The sequence below is a fragment of the Neoarius graeffei genome, chromosome 3 (assembly GCF_027579695.1).
Source record: "Neoarius graeffei isolate fNeoGra1 chromosome 3, fNeoGra1.pri, whole genome shotgun sequence".
In the NCBI taxonomy this organism is placed as follows: Eukaryota; Metazoa; Chordata; class Actinopteri; order Siluriformes; family Ariidae; genus Neoarius; species Neoarius graeffei.
Window position 1 is genome coordinate 27,949,532 of NC_083571.1, and position 22,670 is coordinate 27,972,201.

At 42.4% G+C, this 22,670-nt stretch overlaps 1 protein-coding gene and 1 non-coding gene across 2 annotated transcripts in view; both read left to right on the top strand.

Moving 5' to 3' along the window:
* LOC132883231 (CD209 antigen-like protein 2) overlaps nt 1–22,670 on the top strand; it is a 144,508-nt gene that overhangs the window by 103,510 nt on the left and 18,328 nt on the right. The gene's annotated exons all lie outside the window — the stretch shown is intronic.
* Nucleotides 9,698–9,770, top strand: trnat-ugu (transfer RNA threonine (anticodon UGU)). Its single transcript has one exon. It is a non-coding gene; the product is annotated as a tRNA-Thr (tRNA).

A 22,670-nucleotide genomic window follows, 5' to 3' on the forward strand; every position in this document is an offset into this window, starting at 1 on the left:
CTAGGACCAGCTTTAAACCAGTCTATTATTGATAATAGCCCTTCTCACTCACCATTAATGAAGCAATGTGTTCAAAGCTTAATATTCATGGTGTAAGGAAATCACACTTCAGCCCAAGATGCAGCTTTAGCTCTACTTTCACATTACAACCCCAAATCAGAAAAAGTTGGGACAGCATGGAAATAAAAAAGAAAGCAGTTATTTCTAAATTTACTTTGCCTTGTATTTCATTGTAGACAGTAGGAACCCAAGATATTTCATGCTTTGTCTGGTCAGCTTCATTTCATTTGTTAATATGCCTAAAATAAGGAAGAAAATAATATTTTTGCTTCTGAATTAAGGTTTATTAAACCCCTTACTGCTCAGCTCTAACAACACACAAAGTTAAACATCATTAAAGGTGCCCTTCCACCAAAAATGTTTAATCCTGGCTCTTTTTGAAATACCATCGTTCACTCCGAGTTGCATATGCATACTGCATGTGAAAATGTAATTCTACTCCCATTCCCTGTACACTGAGTGCAGAATTATTAGGCAAGTGAGTATTTTGACCACAACATCCTTTTAATGCATGTTGTCCCACTCCAAGCTGTTTAGGCTTGAAAGCCTACTACCAATTAAGTATATCAGGTGCTGTGCATCTGTGTAATGAGAGGGGGTGTGGTCTAATGACATCAACACCCTATATCAGGTGTGCATAATTATTAGGCAACTTCTTTTCCTCTGGCAAAATGGGTCAGAAGAGAGATCTGACAGACTTTGAAAAGTCTAAAATTGTGAGATGTCTTGCAGATGGATGCAGCACTCTTGAAATTGCGAAGATGTTGAAACGTGATCACTGAACAATCAAGCGTTTCATTGCAAATAGTCAACAGGGTCGAAAGAAGCGTGTGGAAAAAAAAAGGCACAAAATAACTGCACATGATCTGCGGAAAATCAAGCATGAAGCTAACAAGCAGCCATTAGCATCCAGTTCTGCCATATTCCAGAGTTGCAACATTCCTGGAGTGTCAAAGAGTACAAGGTGTGCAATATTGAGGGACATGGCCAAGGTAAGGAAGGCTGAAAAACGACCACCACTGAGTAAGGCACACAAGATAAAACGTCAAGACTGGGCCAAGAAATATCTTAAGACTGATTTTTCTAAGGTGCTGTGGTCTGATGAGATGAGAGTGACTCTTGATGGGCCAGATGGATGGGCCTGTGGCTAGATCAGTAATGGGCACAGAGCTCCACTCCGACTCAGGTGCCAGCAAGGTGGAGGTGGAGTACTGCTATGGGCTGGTATCATCAAAGACGAGCTTGTTGGACCTTTTTGAGTTGAGGATGGACTCAAACTCAACTCCCAGACCTACTGCCAGTTCCTGGAAGAAACCTTCTTCAAACAGTGGTATAGGAAAAAGTCAGCATCTTTCAAGAAGAACATGATTTTCATGCAGGATAATGCTCCATCTCATGCGTCCAAATACTCCACTGTGTGGCTAGCCAGTAAAGGTCTGAAAGGTGAAAAAATAATGACATGGCCCCCTTGTTCACCTGACCTAAACCCCATAGAGAACCTGTGGTCCATTATAAAACGTGAGGTCTACAAAGAGGGAAAACAGTACACCTCTCTGAACAGCATCTGGGAGGCCGTGGTTGCTGCTGCACACAATGTTGGTCATGAACAGATAAAGAAATTGACAGAAGGCTTTTGAGTGTCCTCATGAAGAAGGGTGGCTATATTGGTCACTGATTTGTTTTTGTTTTGTGTTTGAATGTCAGATATGTTTATTTGCAAATCTGGAGTTGTCATATCAGTGTACCTGGTGAAAATAAATAAGTGAAATGGCTACATATTTGTTTTTTATTAAGTTGCCTAATAATTCTGCACAGTGAACGTTACCTGAACGCATACATATTCTCCTAAAATGGCCAAAACTAAAAACGCCCCACTCTAACTTCCATACATATTCAGCTTTGATATTTATGAGTCTTTTTGGTTGATTGAGAACATAGTTGTTGTTCAATAATAAAACTAATCCTCAAAAATACAACTTGCCTAATAATTCTGCACTCAGTGTATTAGCTTATGAAAGAAAATAGTCGGAAAAACGAGCGGATCAGAAAAAGCCATATGAAGTTACATCACTTCGAAAATTAGTATTCATGGCCTCGCCCACCTTGGCTTGCGACGGACCATGGGAAGAAAGCGCTAGGAGAGAGACGTAATTCGCCCCGCGGCGCGGCGCGGTGCTCCGCATCAGTTTCGTTTCTAACGGCGGCTCCAGCCCGACTTTGCACACTCGTAACTCGGGCAGGGGAGGTCCCAGCCTCCCCAGACTTGGTAGCCAGCAGCCTCTGCCCTCTCCCGTATGAAAGAGTGCTCCCTGGGAGGGCTAGCTCTGTGCGACGGGATGTAATTTGCCCCGAGGCGCGGCGCAGTGCTCCGCATCAGTTTCGTTTCAACGGCGGCTCCAGCCCGACTTTGCATGCTTGTAACTTGGGCAGGGGAGGTCCCAGCCTCCCCAGACCTGGCAACCAGCGACCCCTGCCCGCTCCCGAATGAACCAGCGCTGCCAGGGCCCGTCAGCTCCCAGCCAGGGGACGTTATTCCCCCCACACCCCCCAAGGCGAGCTCCGCTCCGTGCCTCGTGCCTTGATGAGAGCCGCTGCTGCAGGGAGTATTCAAATAAATAAATAAATGAATGAATGAATGAATCCCTCCCAGTCACATGCGCACACACACACACACAAGCGTTCTGGTTGGGGAGAGAGCTCCCTTCCTCTGCTCTTCCTCTCCTCTTACAGGGCGTGGTCACTGGGGAAGACACACAAACACACGTTAATTCCCGTCAGGTGCAGTGATTCTGCCACTTACCTTCCCTGACTCCGCCCTCCATTCACAGACCGACGCTCAGCCACGCCCCCGCTGCCACATCTACATTGTTATTGGTCAAAACATTGATGTCGAGACCATAATAGCCAATTGAAACAGTTTTTACAAAGACACCCACATCCGCTTGTTGTGACCCACTGGAGGTAGCATCACAGTGCCGTTAGCCAATCAGAGATAGCACGTTTACTGATTGCTGTTAGCCAATCAGAAGTAACATGTTTACATGTCATGAATATTAATGAGTAAGAGCTGAAATCTTGTCGTTCTCCCGCCACCCACTCCTCCACCAAACTAGAACAGCCTGAAACAGGAGAACCACAGCATTTTTTTCACCAAAACCGGCTCACAGGGCATTCATTCATACTAGAGACCACCGCACAATTAATGAAAAAACGATGCAAGGGGACCTTTAAATATGAAAAATTAAACTTTTCTCTACTCAAGGTATCATCAGAAGAAGAGAAAGAACAGTAAAGAAAGAGTTACAGACAAGTTCACTGTTTCTGACACAGCAGGTGCTTTATCAAAGAAATGGAATTAGATGAGGTTTTATTCTCATGAAAGTTTAGTCATCCGTGGACAGTTATGTTGTTTTATCAAAATGGTGTCTCTGAACTTAACTGAGCTTCTAAGAGTAACCAGAGCAGGGGTTTGGATAATATATATGCAGTATGTATGATAGAAGACCAGGTATACTCTGTCACAGAGGTTTTATTGTGAAAAGTCGTGTTCTTCATCAAAGAACTGAACATCTCTGGAGGATGTGAGCAGAGTTGTGTGGTTCTCAGTACTTTGCCCACAATAAGATAACTGACTTCTCCATCTAGTGTTTACCAAGGAGAAAAACCTTTACTGTATACATTCATACAGTAAATGTTTACTACACATACAGTGCATACATTACAGAAAGACAAAATAGTTATGGGCTGTCAAAAAGATTATTTTAATTTTGAAAATTAATATATTTGCACAAAAATATAGTACAAGTCAAATTTTTGGACACACCTAATTCAAAGGGTTCTTTTTTTTCATGAAAAGACACTTCATGTCATAAAGTCATGATGGACTGTCGTTTCTCTTTACTTAGGTGAGCAGTTCCTGACATAATATGGATTACTACCAGTGTCAAATAGAGCTACTTACTGTATTTTTATTATTTACTATTTACTGTTTGATATCAAACACATTAAGAAAGAAAGGAATTCCACTAATTAACTTTTGACGAGGCAACACCTTAACTGACTACCTCATGAAGCTGGTTAAGATAATACCAATAGTGTGCAAAGCATCATCATGTGCCATATGTTATTTCATAGTTTTGATGTCTTCAGTATTGTTCTACAATGTAGAAAAGAGTCAAAATATTCTGATTCCCACAATATACAGTTTCAGTATTATATATGTGGGTTTAATACACTCAGATAATGACATGCCCTTCCTCAGGACAATCCAACAGTGTAATTACTCCAGTCAGAACAGAGAGACTCATGGGTCCACAGGCATTGTGGAATTTTGGTATGAGGATTGGGCCAAGCCTTGTCTTTAGTGCACTGGCTATTGAGGAATATGGAATTGTACCATGAGGGTACAAAGATTTCTTTATTATAAAAAAAAAAGACATAACAGCACACCATCACACATTTTAAGCAGACAATTTGTAAAAATGTGATAATTTGATGATTATTTGTTTTACTGGCAGCACTGTGACACGTGCAGTTTTACATGTTCACCCCACATGGGTTCTTCAGTTTCTTCCCACCTCCAAAAAAACAAGACTGTAGGAAATTTGCTGTGATAAAATGCTCCTAGGTGTGAATAAGGACTCACATCCCATTCTGTGAAGGACTCACATCCCATTCAGGGTTTATTCCCACTTCACACCCAAGGGATTCCAGTACAGGCTCCATAATCACCATGACCCTGACCAGCATATAATGGTTACCAAAGAATTAATTCTGTCTCCTAATAATGTAACATGTGGCAACAATATAATCCCTTTATAAATCTTCAGAGAGAAAGAGAGATTCCCACCAAAAATTTCTTAAAATCATCAGCAGAACTGCCGACAATATAAACAAAACTGTGAAATTTTTGTACAGTGCAGTTGGATTTCCTGTCACTGTGGGCCGCAGAGCACAGTAGTATAGTGCAGAGTCTGATACAGCAGCAGAGGAGATGAGCAGATCCACTTGTTTATTTCCTTCAACTTTAGCAGACATTCTTGGGGGAATATTGGGACTTACTGGTAGACCTCCACTTTGAAGGACATAAAGAAGGAACTCGGGTTTAGATTTTGGATATTGTCTGTACCATTGCAGGGTGTTTTGTGTAAAACTTGTATTTGCAGGACAGAGTAACATCACCACCTTCATGAACAACTTCATGGGTGAAAAGTGACTCTATTGAATCTGCCATGGAGTCACCTGTCATAGAAAGGAGAATATAATGTTTTTAACCTTTACATAATCAAGCCAGAACTACATAAGTCAGACCCCCATTCTGCTGTTTTTAACACCACACAGACTAATTAATCACTAATTTAACACTTAATATTTCTGAAGTCACAGAAAAACGTTAACTCACCGAGTGAGAGCCACAGACACAGTGAACATGATGAATGGTCTCAGCTGAATGAGAATATTCTTTCTGTGGTCTGATATATTAAGATCATAAAGGTTCCTGAAGCTCCACCCCACAGCATCACATGACAGTGTCACCAATGTTATTGACTGATTGATGAATAATCCTGGCTTTACATTCAGCCTCATATATGGAACCTGATTTAAGCACATTGTAAGTAAATACAAACTGGAATCAGGAACAGCTACTGTAATAGTCAAAACTATGCAGTGCAAATAATTTAATTTTAAAACCAATTATTATTCAATAATTACATCAGGATTTTTTTTTTAATCAGGTTTCTGGAAGACAATTGTGGTTAACCTTTGGCAATGTTGCCACAAATTTGTGGCAAGGTCATATTTTCACATGCAAATTAATTTTGTGGCAAACCTCTGGTGCACTTGTGGCTAACTTTGTGGAAACTTACAGCAAACAATTGATTCCTAATTTTATTTTTTTGCCACAGGTTTGCTAGAATGTTTACTGTTTGCAGCAAATTTGCTGGCTGTGAGATGAGTGCTCAGGGACTTTGTACGAGGTGCAACACCGAAAAGATTTATGACAAAGATATTCAACAATTTCACTCTTACAAGGTGTAGAGTCACCAACATCACTTCACATATCGAAGATGATTATTATTATTATTATTATTATTATTATTATTACAGAAAATATTAAATAAACACAATTATATCAACAACACAAAAAGCAAACTAGTGGAAGAAAAAAACTAATTTGTTTGCTGCATTGATACAAATCACCACATGTATGAATGAGTATATGCATTGTGCCAAGTTATTTCAATGATTTTCCTCAAATAAATATGAATTTCCTCTGATTTTATTCAGGAAATTAATATAGTATAATTATCTTATCTCATTATTTCTAGCCACTTTATCCTGTTCTACAGGGTCACAGGCAAGCTGTAGCCTATCCCAGCTGACTACAGGCAAAAGGTGGGGTACACCCTGGACAAGTGGCCAGGTCATCACAGGGCTGACACCAGGCCTGGAATTTCGTCATTTTAGGGGCAAGGCCACTTGGCCTTTTGTGCTGTCAATTTTTTGAGGGCAAGAAGGCCAAAAGCCAGGGCACACCAAGGCCATAAAATAAAACAATGATTTTAAGTTCATGTCTATAATGAATTTAATTTAAGGACTAATGACTCTTCTGAGGAAGATTGGAGTCTCAGTCGAAACTATCAAGCAGGTAAAGAAACATCTCCTACACTATTATGTCTGAAGATAAGAAAATATTGAACACATCTAAACTTATCAATTCATCACTCACTTCAAAAACTGTAAAACATATTAAACCTCATCTCATTATCTCTAGCCGCTTTATCCTTCTACAGGGTCGCAAGCAAGCTGGAGCCTATCCCAGCTGACTATGGGCGAAAGGCGGGGTACACCCTGGACAAGTCGCCAGGTCATCACAGGGCTGACACATAGACACCCATTCACACTCACATTCACACCTACGGTCAATTTAGAGTCACCAGTTAACCTAACCTGCATGTCTTTGGACTGTGGGGGAAACCGGAGCACCCGGAGGAAACCCACGCGGACACGGGGAGAACATGCAAACTCCACACAGAAAGGCCCTCGCCAGCCCCAGGGCTCGAACCCAGGACCTTCTTGCTGTGAGGTGACAGCGCTAACCACTACACCACCATGCCACCCCGTATTAAACCTATATCCTCCTATAATTTTTGTTCAATTGACACCAAATGTGCAAGAGCATCTTCAGACTGTACTACTACGCAGATTTTTGATTAATCAAAATTGAGCCTGGAGTACATCAAAATGTTTGACTGTAAATGGAACATATACTAGCATGCAGGCTACTGATTAACCCATGAAAGCCCAGACCAATTTCTCAATCAAGGAAAATTATTGTGGAAATAAAATGAACTAAATAGACAATAAAGAAAACATTTCTGACCTTTTATTTTTTTAAATAGCACTTTCATGTCTCAAGATTTGAAATATTAAATTGCAAATTTGCAGAACAGTGCAACACTATTACACTGTTAACCCAAAAGTTCATTCAGTGCAAACAGTTTGAGTAAATGCCACTTTTAAAGATTAGTTTTATTGCATTACTTAAACAGTATGAGTATATGAAGAGTATATGAGACAGTCATTGGGTGTACTCATTTTTGTAATTTAAACAAACTTATACTATCATGTTTTACCTCAGGCCACAGTGCTGCCCTGTTGTGATTGGCTCAAAACTCAAGACAAGTCTGTGCTTGTCCGATGACGGCTACAGAGGAAGTTGCACCATTTTCTAATTTACACAGAGCAATTTAAGGTCTTTGCACTTTGCATGCTCCTTGGACAATCTGCCTGCATTTTTCTGTTTTTAACAATGAGATAAAATCTCTTGCGATGGTGATCTTGTCAAGATGGCAGCAGTTACACTTCGGTTAAACAGCAAAAAGAAACATACAGTACTAGTAACAAAACAATGCTAACTGCATAGATTAAAAAAGTGGCTATGAACAGACAACAGCACATATCACGTATCATATTACAGCAGGAACAAGCAATAGTAACATCCATGACCTTACGCTTAAAGCTCGACAAAGGAAAAACTTGACAGCAAGCTACTGTAATTAGCATTTGTTACCGGCTACAGTCGGTACTCGGCACGTTAAAAGTGGGTCAACGTTGTAACGACATAATGTTACTGTACAAGCAATGCTTATTTAATGGTAACAAACTTAAGCCCTATACAGTATGTTGAAATTCCTATCTCATTTGTTCGTTAATTTATCACACAGTCTTACCTCAGTCAACTTTTTCCCTCCTTCTGTGAAAATTCAACATCTCAGACGCGGACACAAGTGGGAAGGGGATGCGTTTGATTAAGTCTCCTGGTTGGCTGGTGATAGATTGCTGTCATTATAGCACGTCGGAGCAGTTCATGCCAGGCTCGAGTCCAATCCACCACTGATGAGTTGCCCAATAATCCAGAATGTCATCAAAAGACGTATTTTTTTCTCAATAGACGCAGGTGATGTTAAAGCCTATTGGCAGTCACGAGGCAGACTACAAAACCGCAGGGCATCAAGGCCACTGTGGCCTTACGGCAAATATTTTTTTTCCAAGGGCACAAGGCCAAATTGAGAGAGCACAAGGGCCATGGCCCTCACAAAATTCCTGCCCTGACTGACACATAGACAACCATCAATTTAGAGTCACCGGTTAAATTAACCTGCATGTCTTTGGACTGTGGGGGAAACTGGAGCACCCAGAGGAAACCCACATGGACAACATGCAAACTCCACACAGAAAGGCCCTCACCAGGCATGGGGCTCAAACCCAGACCTTCTAGCTGTGAGGCAACAGCGCTAACCACTACACCACCGTGCTACCCCTACTAACCATGGTCTCATCGCATCGCTCCTGTGGAGGGTGGCCCCATGTGGACAATTGGGGGTCGCACCTGGAGGAAACTCTGGACACTTGCAGTGGTGCTTTTGTGGCTGGGGACTGCAGTTGACTTGCTGACTTTGGGGACTGCAGTTTTCGTGAACGGTTTTCTGCTCGGGTTTCCGTCGGTGGGGAATTTATAGCATCAACGAAGCTGACTTTATGTTAGGACTGTTAATGTTATAGTCATGTTGTCTGTTGTTGCCCAAATGAGGATGGGTTCCCTTTTGAGTCTGGTTACTCTCGAGGTTTCTTCCTCATGTCATCTGAGGGAGATTTTCCTTGCCACCGTTGCCACAGGCTTGCTCATTGGGGATAGATTAGGGATAAAATTAGCTCATATTTTAAGCTGTTCAAATTCTGTAAAGCTGCTTTGTGACAATGTTTATTGTTAAAAGCACTATACAAATAAACTTGACTTGACTTGAGGATGGCCCCACATGAAGAGCCTGAAGATCAGTGAGGTCACTCATGGTGTTTATGGTTTGTCTCTTGAGGGCTTGGCCTGTCCAGTGTTTTTGTTAGCTCAGATGAGAAAGTAGCCAGAATGTACAGCCCACTCTATGATTGACACACTGCATTATTTAAAATGTGTAGCCTTTTTTTGTGAGGCAAATAGTAAACAGACGCTAACTGCAGCTAGGAACTAAAGTTGTGATTGACATTACAGCAGTTTCTGTGGGCTGTTTTGAGGATTGGCACAGGGGCTTCAAGGTTCTGCTGTGGCCACAATCTTCAGCAACTACGAACGAGTCAGGGCTCCATAGCTCAGTGGTAAGAGCGCTGGTCTTGTAAACCAGAGGTTGTGAGTTAAACCCTTACTGGGGCCTGTAAGGGACATGTAGAAAGGTGATCCAGACAAAAGAAGGGATATTGAGAACACTGACACCAGAAGGTGAGCAAGTGTTGCTCATGATTTTTCATCACCTGAAGACCACTTTCTGCTGGTGAGAATGGCCCCAGATGGACAATTTGAAGATCAGTGAGATTACTGTGGATGAGACGAAGAACCTGAAGGTGTCTTTGGTGTGCAATTTCTGCAAAACTTGCTGCACTCAAGTCTCCATCAATGCACAGTTGATAACATCAACAAAAAATGACTTCAAGAGGGACCACGTGACGATGGCTGGCGAGAAGACGTGTTTGGACAGCATGCAGTCATCTTATCAGAGAAGTTTGCTTTTTATCCATTTGTACTTAGGTTTAAACTTTTTTTTTTTTTAGTTCTAAAAAAAATACTGAGGTCCAGACCTCAGTGACCTCATAGCTGGCAACAGACATGATTTTAATACAGCCTAATTCCCAATAAAGCTATTCTCATTTACATTTTTTTTTCTGTTTCTGTTATCAGGCAATGGAGCGAGTATGAAATAGTGACTAAAATGTGGTCCATTAAAACAACATGTTCACCAGCAGTCACATCCAAGCCATTTTCACGCTGCTGCTCTGCACTGAGAAAATTCCTATTTTATAACCTCAGTGACAAAATCAGCATGCACATAATTTAAAAAAAACTGTGCAGTGATAATTACTATATTTACATATAAAATGATTACTCAGAGAGAAAGTTTGAAGAGACAAGGTGTTTTCCTTATTTTTTCTCTCACACAGTGCACAGCCTCTGTCTGCCTGGGAAACCAACCACAAGAAGGATGTTTCGTTTTCAGTCAGGGATGACTAGGTCTCATCTGCCGTGTAGTGAATAAACCTTTTAATCCTCTGGAGACAAAGATATCGTCTCCTGAAAGTAGCTAAGATTTGTTCAAAAAGTCACAAGATTTGGCACCAAGTCAAAACTGAGGGGTGGGACTTTGCCATTTTTTTCTGAACCGCACTTCCAGGAGGGGCTGCCATTGGCCTCCCAAGCCCAGCCGAGAGCGCTCCCCGTCGGGCACGGCTAGGTGGACGAATGCCCTGGTCCGTCCGCCCTGTCTAAAAAAAAGATGCAACCTCGCACCCATGGTAAAACTGAGCAAGGGGACTTTGTCATTGTCCAGCCTAATGCCCATGGTAAAACTGAGCGGTGGGACTTTGCCATTTTTTTCTGAACCGCACTTCCAGGAGGGGCTGCCATGGGCCTCCCAAGCCGGCTGAGAGCGCTCCTTGTTGGGCACGGCCAGGCGGACGAATGCCCTGGTCTGTCCGCCCTGTCTAAAAAAAAGGTACATCCTCGCGCCCATGGTAAAGCTGAGCAGGGGAACTTTGTCATTTTTCAGCCTGATGCCCATGGTAAAACTGAGCGGTGGGACTTTGTCAATTAGTCTGTCTTCCGTCAAGTTCCTGTCGAGGACTTAGACTTTGTCAACCAACAGAACCACACCCAAAGCTATGAACAATAAATGAGAAAAATAAATAAATAAATAAATAAATAAATGAAAATAATTGAAAGACAAATGAGCAATTAAATGAAAATAGAAATGAATGAAATAATTAACAATTTTACACTTGGAAAAAACCCTGCTTCTGGTGGGATTTGAGCTCACACCTCCCCTGCGTAGCACTTAGATAGTCCAAATAAAGCCGATGCTCCACAAGCATATAGGGAAAAGGGAGGAATCCATGCAGGTTTGTGCAAGTATAAAAGATAATTACGGAGCCCCTCTGGTGACATGGGTGGAAAAAAAATATTCCGTGGCCACGAGTTAATAAAGCATGGGAACGAGATCCTATTCCGTGGCCACGACTTGTTTAATGCGTGGGAACGAGATGATTATTAGGTGGCCATGAATAGACTCATTCACAAACACGGCAACGTGCAAGGAGTTGTGGGAAAGGTCAAAGGTTAAGGCCTCATAAACGAGCGGAAGTAGAGCATGTCAACAATGGCGGAGGCTACAGGCTCGCTGTGGGGACACTGTTGTGTTGTCGATTGCCACAATGGACGTCGACTGCTTGAACAGTGGATGCGAGAAGACTATAGTGTACATTTAAGTGAGTGTATACAGAAAAAATTATGTGAATCCAAGCACACAGTTTAACGCAAAAGTTCATTTATATCCCGACCTTGTCAGCTGTCAGATTCATGTTCATGGAAATGGACCCGCCTTGATTTTCACTCTCTCCGATAATCATTGTCTGTAGTGAGTATTATCATGAATGCGATCACTTCCCGTCGCTGGGCACCCTTATTCAAAGACATCATTAGCCAACCCCTTGTATCTGTGCATTTAATTGATCTAGTAGATCTTGTTTATTTCAGTATCTATCCAATCTAGCTTCTTCACATTTATATGATGTAATTTTAGTATTCAAGCACAATGTTGGCGCCTGCACATGCCCTCCACCTTTCTTGCTGTTCACCTTTCCTACTGAAAGGCAGAATCCTGATGCACGGAAAGAATGGATTCGGCGCATTAACAGGAAGTACTGATACAAGTACTGATACTAGTACTGATACAATAAAACAGACGACTGTAATCTGGTAGGCAGCATGACTTATATTATTTCTCCATGTCAGATATAGAACTATAACTATGAGTCGTTGACCTGTCAAAAACTGCAGTGGGCGTGGCAGTATCACCGGGTACATACCTCGATTTTTCTTCATCTTCCTTGGACGGTACAGGCTGGATTTTCAAAATATCTGTGGCATATGCAAGCGCCCTTAACTCTTCTACCCCCATGGTAGTTGGCAATCCCCGTTCTCTCATATGCCTCTGCAATTCTGCCTTCTTCCATAAGGCGTATTTACTAAGGTTTGGCTTGTTTGCCGCCATGTTTTCATCTCCGATGAGGCCTCGACCTTTGACCCCTGCGCATGCGCGGTGATACGTGTGAACTGGTCTATTAATAAAGCATGGCCATGAGAAGTGTTAGTCATTTCATCACTCAGACTGTTGACTTTCTGGCATCAGTAGCTTCAGCCGCAAATATGGACAAGTTTGATCTGATTTTGTTTTATTTTAATCTAGGAATGAATTATAATGATATCCTTAAATCACTTGCAGTTAGACATGGAGTACTTCTGAGCAAGAGACACTTCATTCGGCTGCTCAAAAAGTACGGGCTCAAACGTAGACAATATGCTGACCTCGGGGAAGTTATAGATTTCATCATGCAGCAGCTGGAAGGACCTGGAAGACTGCATGGCTACACGTGGATGTACAACAAATGCTTGGAAAATGGCGTTCGTGCAAAAAAGGAAGATGTTCGTTTGATTCATGCAGCACTGGACCCTCACTCCTCGGCCATGCGTCATTCTAGGCGACTGATCCGTAGGCAGTATTTTGCCCTAGGACCCAACTACATCTGGCATGTGGATTCTTATGACAAGTTAAAACCATATGGAATCTGCATCAGTGGTTGCATAGATGGCTTTTCCCACAAAATAATATGGTTAAAAGCGGCACACACAAGTAGCGAGCCATGCGTCATTGGCGGATACTTTTTGGAGGCCGTGGAGCAGTTTGGTGGTGGTCCCCAGATCGCCCGAACAGATCTGGGAATGGAGAATGTAGTTGTCTGAGACATCCAGACCTACCTTCGCCGCAGTGATGCCGATAGTAGATCTGGTGAACAAAGCTACATCGCAGGAGCAAGCACTACAAATCAAAGGATTGAGAGTTGGTGGGGCATGCTGCGTAAAGAAGGAATGGAGTACTAGATACAACTTCTGAGCGAAATGAAAGATGAGGGCCTGTTTGTTGGTGATTACCTGGACAAATCACTTGTGCAGCTGTGCTTTCGGAACTTTATTCAGGTGAGGTTGAGGAAAGTTTGTGGCTTATGCTCTTTCATACCATGAACAAATGTAGTATTACGTATATAATACATATATAGGCAATTACTGGATGCAATTCTGTGAAACCATAATGTTACAGCTTTTGGCTAATCATTTTAAGATTCAGCTGTGGGATGTTGAATCGTTGATAAGCGTTTCAGCACCACTGACATTGGACAGCGCCGAAAAGCGTCTCCTTGTAAAATGACGGTGGGCGATTCGAAAACTACTTTTCTCCCTATTTATTATTAATTAATTAATTGATTGATTATACACTTCGGTCGACTATTCAAGTACAGAAAAAATAATTATAAGTGTAACACACTGTACTCAGGTGTTGTTGTAATCAGGTATTATGGGTTTATTTTGATGCAATTCACTGTAACACACAAACAAATACACACACTATTAACACCATATGAGGGTGAACTGTTAATTACAGCGATTTCCACCAGACTTCCTCCCTCTTAGCTACAGCTGTCACCATGGTAACGAGGCAAACAGTCACCCTCATGCTACCAGGTTGCTACTCCCATCTATAGGCGAAAAGTAGCAGCTGGGCTAGTCTGTTCTGGAATCAGGTGTGTCTACACAAGCAAATAATAAACTAATAAATAAAATGTCCCGGGTGCCACATAAGCAGTGGTACGGTTTCAGATGCCATTGAAATGAACTTGAGATTCAGATGCAACTACAAAATTTAAAAAAACTTCTTAAATCTTAAAAAAAATTGTGTTGTATGAAGTGTAAAATATTACCTGTAGTATTTAGCATCACAGAATTCATGTCACAACAAGCATGTGTGTATTTTCTGCTTTTTTGTGACATCTTCTGGTTAGCCTTTAAACCTTTGTTTTGACCATACATATTTTCAGGAACAGATGAGATCAAGGCAGTCTGGAACAGCCACTGCATCCGGCCAACAAGAAATCCCAACGCACCCAGTGGGATTCCGGAAGTGATGTACACTGTACCACAGCTGTGGGGTACTGAGGACTTCATGGTTTCACACAGCAACCTTGATGACTGCAGACAGGCATGCAAGTTCCTCTCACCTGTCCCCTGCAACGATGATATATTTGACTTATGTAATATAGTCACGTCAGAGTCTGGGCTTACTTTTCCCAGTAACTTATTAGAGGCTCAAGAGTTTTACTTGACAATTCGAGAGGTGGGTGGCACGGTGGTGTAGTGGTTAGCGCTGTCGCCTCACAGCAAGAAGGTCCGGGTTCGAGCCCCGTGGCCAGCGAGGGCCTTTCTGTGCGGAGTTTGCATGTTCTCCCCGTGTCCGCGTGGGTTTCCTCTGGGTGCTCCGGTTTCCCCCACAGTCCAAAGACATGCAGGTTAGGTTAACTTGTGACTCTAAATTGACCGTGAGTGTGAATGGTTGTCTGTGTCTATGTGTCAGCCCTGTGATGACCTGGCGACTTGTCCAGGGTGTACCCCGCCTTTCGCCCGTAGTCAGCTGGGATAGGCTCCAGCTTGCCTGCGACCCTGTAGAACAGGATAAAGCGGCTAGAGATAATGAGATGAGAATTTGAGAGGCTGTTCACTCTCTCCTCATTAACTGAGCAGCCTATCAAACTGTATAAGTGACTGAAACCATTAAAGATTCCAAATGTGAAATTACATGACTTTTTTATTTTTAGTGATTTAAAGGCTTGGCATTCTCTTTCTGCTCTTGCTTTTTTTTATTGATTTGAAGGTAATATGACTCTTACTTAATAATACCGGGGCAATCTCAACATATGCCAAGTTAATGTTTATTGACCTATTGTATTCAGCAGAAAAAATAGCCAACAGTATTTGTACCTAATTTTATGTTGAGGCTTAACGGATTCAGATTGGTATATTCAAATTGGTAATTGATTGGTATCTTCTTTAGACTTTTGATGTCACTGGTATGTTTGTGTTTGCTGGAATTTGGGCTGTCTCTAATGATGTGACAAAACTCTGTTTAAAGTATACCAGCAGGTATAGAGTTAGTGCGCAATGATGGTATAAACAAAATAGTGTTCAACAGTTTTTATTTCAACAGCTGTATGCGTTGTGTTGTTTAAGACAATAATGACAACTTGGTTCTCATTCCATAAGCTTTACTGAACAACGTTTCAATTCAACTTCCACATATATAACATGAGGTCGCCCTCTAGTGACCCGGAGACCTATTACCGTGACCTCCACATGTCAAGTCCAAAAACAATACAATATATATTAGATTACACCACATCCCCCTTACTTAAAGTTGAAGAGAACATTAGTTGTGGCTCCTTAAAGTTCCTCTCAACATAAGGTAATCACAATCAGTATTTTCCTTAAACTAGCCTACTAAACTTTTCCCTTTCACATGTTCAAATAAAATCACATAACATTCCATAACATTGGTCTCTTATTCAAACATAACATTTAAACCACATTTTTAACCTTCTAACTATAAGCATTTTATATCATTCAAACTTGTACTTTTTTTATTCCATACATTTTTTTCTTCTTTTCACATATTTAAGCTATCTGGTTTCCTTATTTCTCTGCCTGACCTTGATCTCATAATGTCAGGTGTGTTCACAGACTTTGTGACTAATGGAGGAGTCTCTACAGCAGTGTCTGCTTCTGGTGGCTGGTCAGGTTGTTGCTCACACTGTGACCCTGACTCCGGCATTGGAATCAGGTGGCAACGATACCGCCTCAGTGTCCCTTGTGGTCCTTTGACCAGGCAGGATCGTGGACTGCTGTGTACGGATGTCACTTTACCTTCTTCCGCTGCATCTGTAATCCAGACGTTGTCTCCAGGTGACAGCTTACCCAGATCTCGTACCCTGTGTCTGCTGTTGAAGCATTTTGCACCTGCCCACCTCTTCTCCCTCTCCTTATGCTGAAGCACTTGAAGGCCTGGAAGCGCCGGCTGCAGCCTCTCAGGTAAGATAGGCAATGTGGTGTGCAGGCGCCGTCCCATGAGTAATTCAGCAGGGCTGTAACCATTACTCAATGGTGTCACTCTGTATGCTAACAGGGCTCGATAGGGGTCTGTGGCCTTCTTAAGCAAGCTTTGGACCGTTCGCACAGCACATTCGGCTTCGCCGTTACTCTGTGGATATTTAGGACTGCTCATTATATGCTCAAAGCAATAGTTAGTTGCAAATGCCTTCATCTCATGTTCAGAGAACTGTGGGCCATTGTCGCTTATAAAGGTCTCTGGGATACCATGGCGTGCAAACATTGACTTCAGAGGAACGATAACATCCATGGAACTTGTAGGGCTGAGCTGGGCTATCTCTATATATCTACAAAAGTAGTCAACCACTAGCAGGTAAGTCTTCTCTTTTAAGATGAAAAGGTCTGCACCTAGTTTTTGCCAAGGTCTAGCTGGAAGTTTGGTTGGCATCAGGGTCTCTTTTGAATTAACCCTCTCTTTAATGCATTCTCTGCATTTGAGTACCAGCTCCCTTATCTGACTACTCAGTCCAGGCCATCATACAGTCTGGCTCGCCCTCTCCCTGCATTTTACTACACCCTGGTGGCCTTCATGTACTCTCTCAAGAGCCCCATCTCTCATATTAGCGGGTATGACTAACCTTGAGCCACCCAGAAGTAGTCCATTATGCACGCTCAGGGCTGATCTCTCGTGCCAGTAGTGTTTGACTGGCCCCTGTAGAAGGTTCCTGTCCGGCCAACCTTCTACACAATATTTCATGACTTGTGCGCAGACATTGTCATCCTGTAGCTGTTCACAGAGCTCTGTCAGATATCTGTCGCTGGTCAGGATGTTTTCCAGCAAAGACTCCACATAGATATTTGTGTCCTCCATTAAGTCAGTATCACTTCTGGTAACTGCATTTTTCAGTGGGGAACGTGAGAGAGTATCAGCTGTGGTGAGGCTTTTTCCAGGTCTGTGATAGATTGAGTAGGAATACCCCATCAGATGCATCCTGAACCTCTGAATTCGTGGTGGCAATGCATCTAGAGCCTGACCTCCAAGTAGGCTCACCAGAGGTTTATGGTCAGTTTCGAGCTCAAAGTGTAGTCCTAATATAAAGTCAGTAAATCTCTCACAGGCCCATGTCAAGGCTAATGCTTCATTCTCTAGCTGGGCATATCGCTGTTCTGTCTCAGTCAGCGACCTGGAAGCATAAGCGACTGAAAACCACATCTCTGCATCCTTCTGTAGCAGTACTGCCCCTAGCCCATAGGATGAGGCATCTGCTGATATCTTCAGTGGTCTGCTGGGATCATACAGTTGGAGAACTGGTGCAGTGGAGAGCTCGCGCTTCAGACTGCAGAATGCCCTCTGCTGTTCGTGACCCCAGTACCATAGGTTCTTCTTGGATTGGAGGTCTCTTAGTGGCTTGTCCTTTTCAGACACGTTTGGGATGAACTTCCCAAGCTGGTTCACCATTCCAAGAAAGCTCCTCAGCTCACTTATGTTCGTTGGCTCACTCATGTCTTGTACAGCTTTGTTTTATCCGCATCAGGTTTCACCCCGTCCGCTGAGATGATGTGCCCTAAAAACTTCACCTCTCTTTTCCCAAACTCGCACTTTGACATGTTGAGCATGACACCAGCTTTTTCCGCTCGTTCCAGGACTGCATGTACTCTAGCATCATGCTGCTCCTTTGTAGCTCCCCAGATAAGGATGTCGTCCATGTGGCAGACCACACCGTCCAAGCCTGCTGTGACTTCCGATGTCATCCTATTCTGGAAATGCTCGGGGGCAGAGCTTATTCCAAAGGGTAGCCTGTTAAAGTGGTAATGCCCAAATGGCGTAATAAAGGTGGTAAAGCGAGCTGATTCTTTAGACAGGGGTATCTGCCAAAAGCCCATGTTGGCGTTGAGCTTGGAAAAGTACCGTGCCCCAGTCAGCATACCTAGGGTGTGTTCAACGGATGGCAAAATGAACTTTTCCCTGCGTACTGACTGATTCAGGGGTGTCATGTCCACACAGACTCGGACTTCATCTTTATCCTTTTTTGGAGCTACCACCATTCCACAACACCACTCTGTCGGTGCCTCGACATGGCTGATGACCCCCAGTTTTTCCATCCTCTCTAATTCCTGCTTCACCTTGCCCATGAGAGGCAATGGCACTCGCCGTGGGACTTTAAGAGAGAAAGGTTTGGCATCTGGCTTGAGCCTTATCGTGTAGGGCTTCTGGACCAGCCCCAGTCCATCACAGAGTTTAGGATATGTCTTCCTAACTGTCTCTTGGTCTATACTGTCGACTCTAGCTACCAGTTTAAGTCTCACTGAAGCCGGCCTGCTCAATAGACCAACATGTAGGTCTTTAACCACGTACATAGATTTTCTCTGTGGTGTTCCTCTCCTTATACATGAGTGTTTCGGTGGCTGACCCCAGGACCATCAGTTTTGCACCACCAGGACCATACAGCTGTTTTGGGTTGTCCTGTAGTTTTTCATCTCTGTGCATGACTGTTTTATATACATGCTCGGGTATGGCTGTTACATCGGCACCGGTATCTATTTTAAAAATTACCTTGCTGCCTCATAAGTTTATATCCGCCATCCATGGCGCCTCACCAGAAGACACCACTCCTAGGAACAGTCCATCCATGTCCTCTGCAAGTTCATTCACTGTGTTAGATAGTCTACACACTCTCCCACAGTGTCCTCTTTTGCCACAGTTGTGGCATTCAGTGCTTTTAGCAGGACACTGTACAGCTGGATGGGATGGAGATTTACACCATTTGTGGCACGCTCTGTTTTCAGTTGCACTCTGTGCCATTTTCTTAGCTTTCAGATTTCCCGGAATCTGTCCTTTTCCTTTCATTTGTTTAGCATTGAGCGGTTTCCCTCTGTTTTTGTGCAGTGCATCTACAGTTGCTTTAGCAGCACTCAACTCTCCCCTCAAGTCAGTTTGTTGCCGCTTTACTTCCTCTGACTGCCTAGCCATGGTGATTGCTTTTGTCAGAGTGAGTTCCCGGTCGAGTTGCATTTTCTCTGACAGTGTTGAATCTTTTAGTCCAACCACTAATCGGTCTCTCAAAAGTTTGTCATGCAATTCACCATACTCACAGCTCTCTGCTAGTGCATAAAGTGATGTGAGGGATGCATCCACGGTTTCTGTGGGCTGCTGTACCCTTTTGTTAAACCTAGCCCGTTCATAAATCACACTTTTTTCTTCGGGACGAAATATTTATCAAATCCCATTTTTACTGTGTTGTATTACTGACGCTGCTCACTAGTTAGCTCTAGCCCTCATAGCACGTCGTCGGCCTCATCACCCATGCAGTTGTGGGTGCAATTGGTCTTAAGTGATCAGTCTCATTAAATCAGTCTCATTAAATCAGTCTCATTAATAATACCATTAATTTTGGTGTTTAATAATAAATTACCAAACAGCTAAATTATGGTATATTCCAAATTATTATGATCACTACCAATGCAGCAATAATGTATTACTTACCGTATTACATAGACACTACAGCCAATAGTATTCATATATACTTGGGTGAAGGCAATTTGGAGTTCTTTGAGATTGTGTGACTTCAAGAATACAGTAGCAAAAACACGGACAAGCACAGTTTAACAGAATAATTGAATTTATTATAACAATGATACTAAATGGGTAATAGCAGTTGAATACATTCAATATGGTCAGCAGCAAAACAGTGAGGTAGTGTGTGTGTGTATGAGAGGGAGAGCGAGGGTGTGTGTGTGTGTGTATGTCGTAAATAACTCAGAGATTGGAATGTTATCTAAGGTGTTGGGGGGGAGGTGAAAATCACCTCGTGGTCTTCTTGAGACAAAGGAATATCACCTCGTGGTTGCTAATCCACTCCCTATAACATTACCAAATTCACTGAAATCTTGATGAGGTCAAAATGTGTGTAATAATGAAATTAAAGGATGTTAGAGAAGATAGCAAAGAGCATGCAACAGCCTATCTATTAAACAACGGAGAGAGAACAATTGTAGACCACAATGATCAGTGTGCACAATTAAACAGTTTCTGAGTTTAAATTCACACTATTTCATAAAGCTAATTCCTAAGACTAGTTTGCCCAAATGCCAGTCTTACTTCCAGTATTTTGCTCCTATGTAGGAATGCAAAGATCTCCTGAAGTTTTGTGGGGCTTACAGAAGCTTGTGGGTTGCTCCTGTAAAAAGGTGCAGAGAATTCCTTGATCCAAACTTCGTCGTTCGTGAGGAAAACTCTCTGATCAAACAATGTGCACAGTGATTAAGTCAGAAGGAATCCGGTTGCTTCTAACTTTTAATTAACTGCTTGGGCTACAGTTACGTATAATACAAATAAAACCGGTTGTAACTCAATTGAGTGAGATGGCGCAACTTAGGTATTTTTACCGTGGCCAGTGGTATATACAAAAGCGCGCTGAGTCTTCTTTTTCTTGCAAGGCAGACGTCTTGATTTTGGATGGACACTTTCGGGATTGTGACATTAACGCGCTGCTGCTGATCATCCGCAGCTCAGTGTCGCCACTTCTGACACCATGTTGTGTTGTTTAAGTCAATAATGATGACTTGGTTCTCATTCCATAAGCTTTACTGAACAACGTTTCAATTCAAGTTCCACATATATAACATGAGGTCGCCCTCTAGTGACCCGAAGACTTATTACCTGTGACCTCCACATGTCAAATCCAAAAACAAATACAATGTATATTAGATTACACCACAGTATGAATATGAACAATTAACATACTTTAGTAGTGAATATACCGCTAAACAGGTGAGAACTGACTTGTAATGCCCCGCTACCTACATTAGTTTTGTGAGTCAGTATTAATAAGAACTTGGGGCATTAACAGGATTGTAGTTAAACAGTAACAAATGTGTATGTCAGCATTTTTCAGAAAATGTGAAACTCTGGAAAGAGAAAGCAGTGGTCTGTTGTGTAGTTCCCTCCAAAATGGCAGATCATAAATCACTTTTCAATCAGTTTCTGATACTGGATAACAGACAAACTCACAGTAACAATTTAATCTGCCTTAGACTGCTTCAAATGTATAGATTATGTCCATTACCCAGATGGAGCTCCTTAGCACAAGCTCAAAATCATTAGGAAGATCTGGGTAGTTTTGGTAGTAATTATTGTACTATTTAAGTGGCAATTGTAGTAATTTTTTTTAACTCCTGAAAATAGTTCTTAAGATAATAAATAGTCTTAACACAACTACTGTGACAAATAGATTGAGTGACCACTCCAGCTGAGGTTTTGTATAAAAGATGAATGTCCAACTGCCATTATGGTCATTCTCTAAAAGCTGAAGCAGATTTGAATATCGACGTTTTTGAACGTGACAAAGACCAGGTGGCATGAGCAGGGGATTCACTTAATCAGAGGAAGCTGTCGAAAATGAGTGTCCGAGGTCCTGACACGCTTTGGCCGCTAAAGAAACCTAAGAGTGGAGCCTGGGAAGCTCACTGGGGAGCGCATCAGTGCTTTAATCTGATGGTCCAATGGCTAGTTCACTCCTTGTCAGAGGAATAGGCTTGTTTTTAAGTCATTTGGTCTCCTTGTCCTGAAAAGACAAGCGTGTGATGTGTGTCAAACCAGTCCAATACCATGAGAAGAAAGGCATTCCTTGAACCAAGGCAAGACCTCTATGAAGAAGAGTTGTGCTGGTAGCATTGTGCAAGTGAGCCGCTGGTCAAGATCCTTCACATTGCAAAAGAAAACACATGTCCCATGCTCACCTTAGAGCCTGCACTGCTCAGTAGATAGGTCCAAGGTTCAGCTTTCTTTGAGTTAACTGTACGGTTTGACAGGTTAAACAAGTACTTTTTTGACATTATTTGTGCCAGCCGACGTCCAATCAAGAGGAAAAGGTGCTGAGGGCGGCTTTTTATGAGTGAAGCAGAGACAAGATGACACCTTGTTGTCGTTGGATAGTGCTGTTGAACAAAAAATAGGGGACAAGCACCCTGCTGTTCATTTCATGAGTCAGTTACACGAATAAGCTTTTGACGGGCGCAAGAAGGTCTCTGATCCAGTGCGGAGGACAAATTTTCTCAGTGGAAACAGTTGGATGTG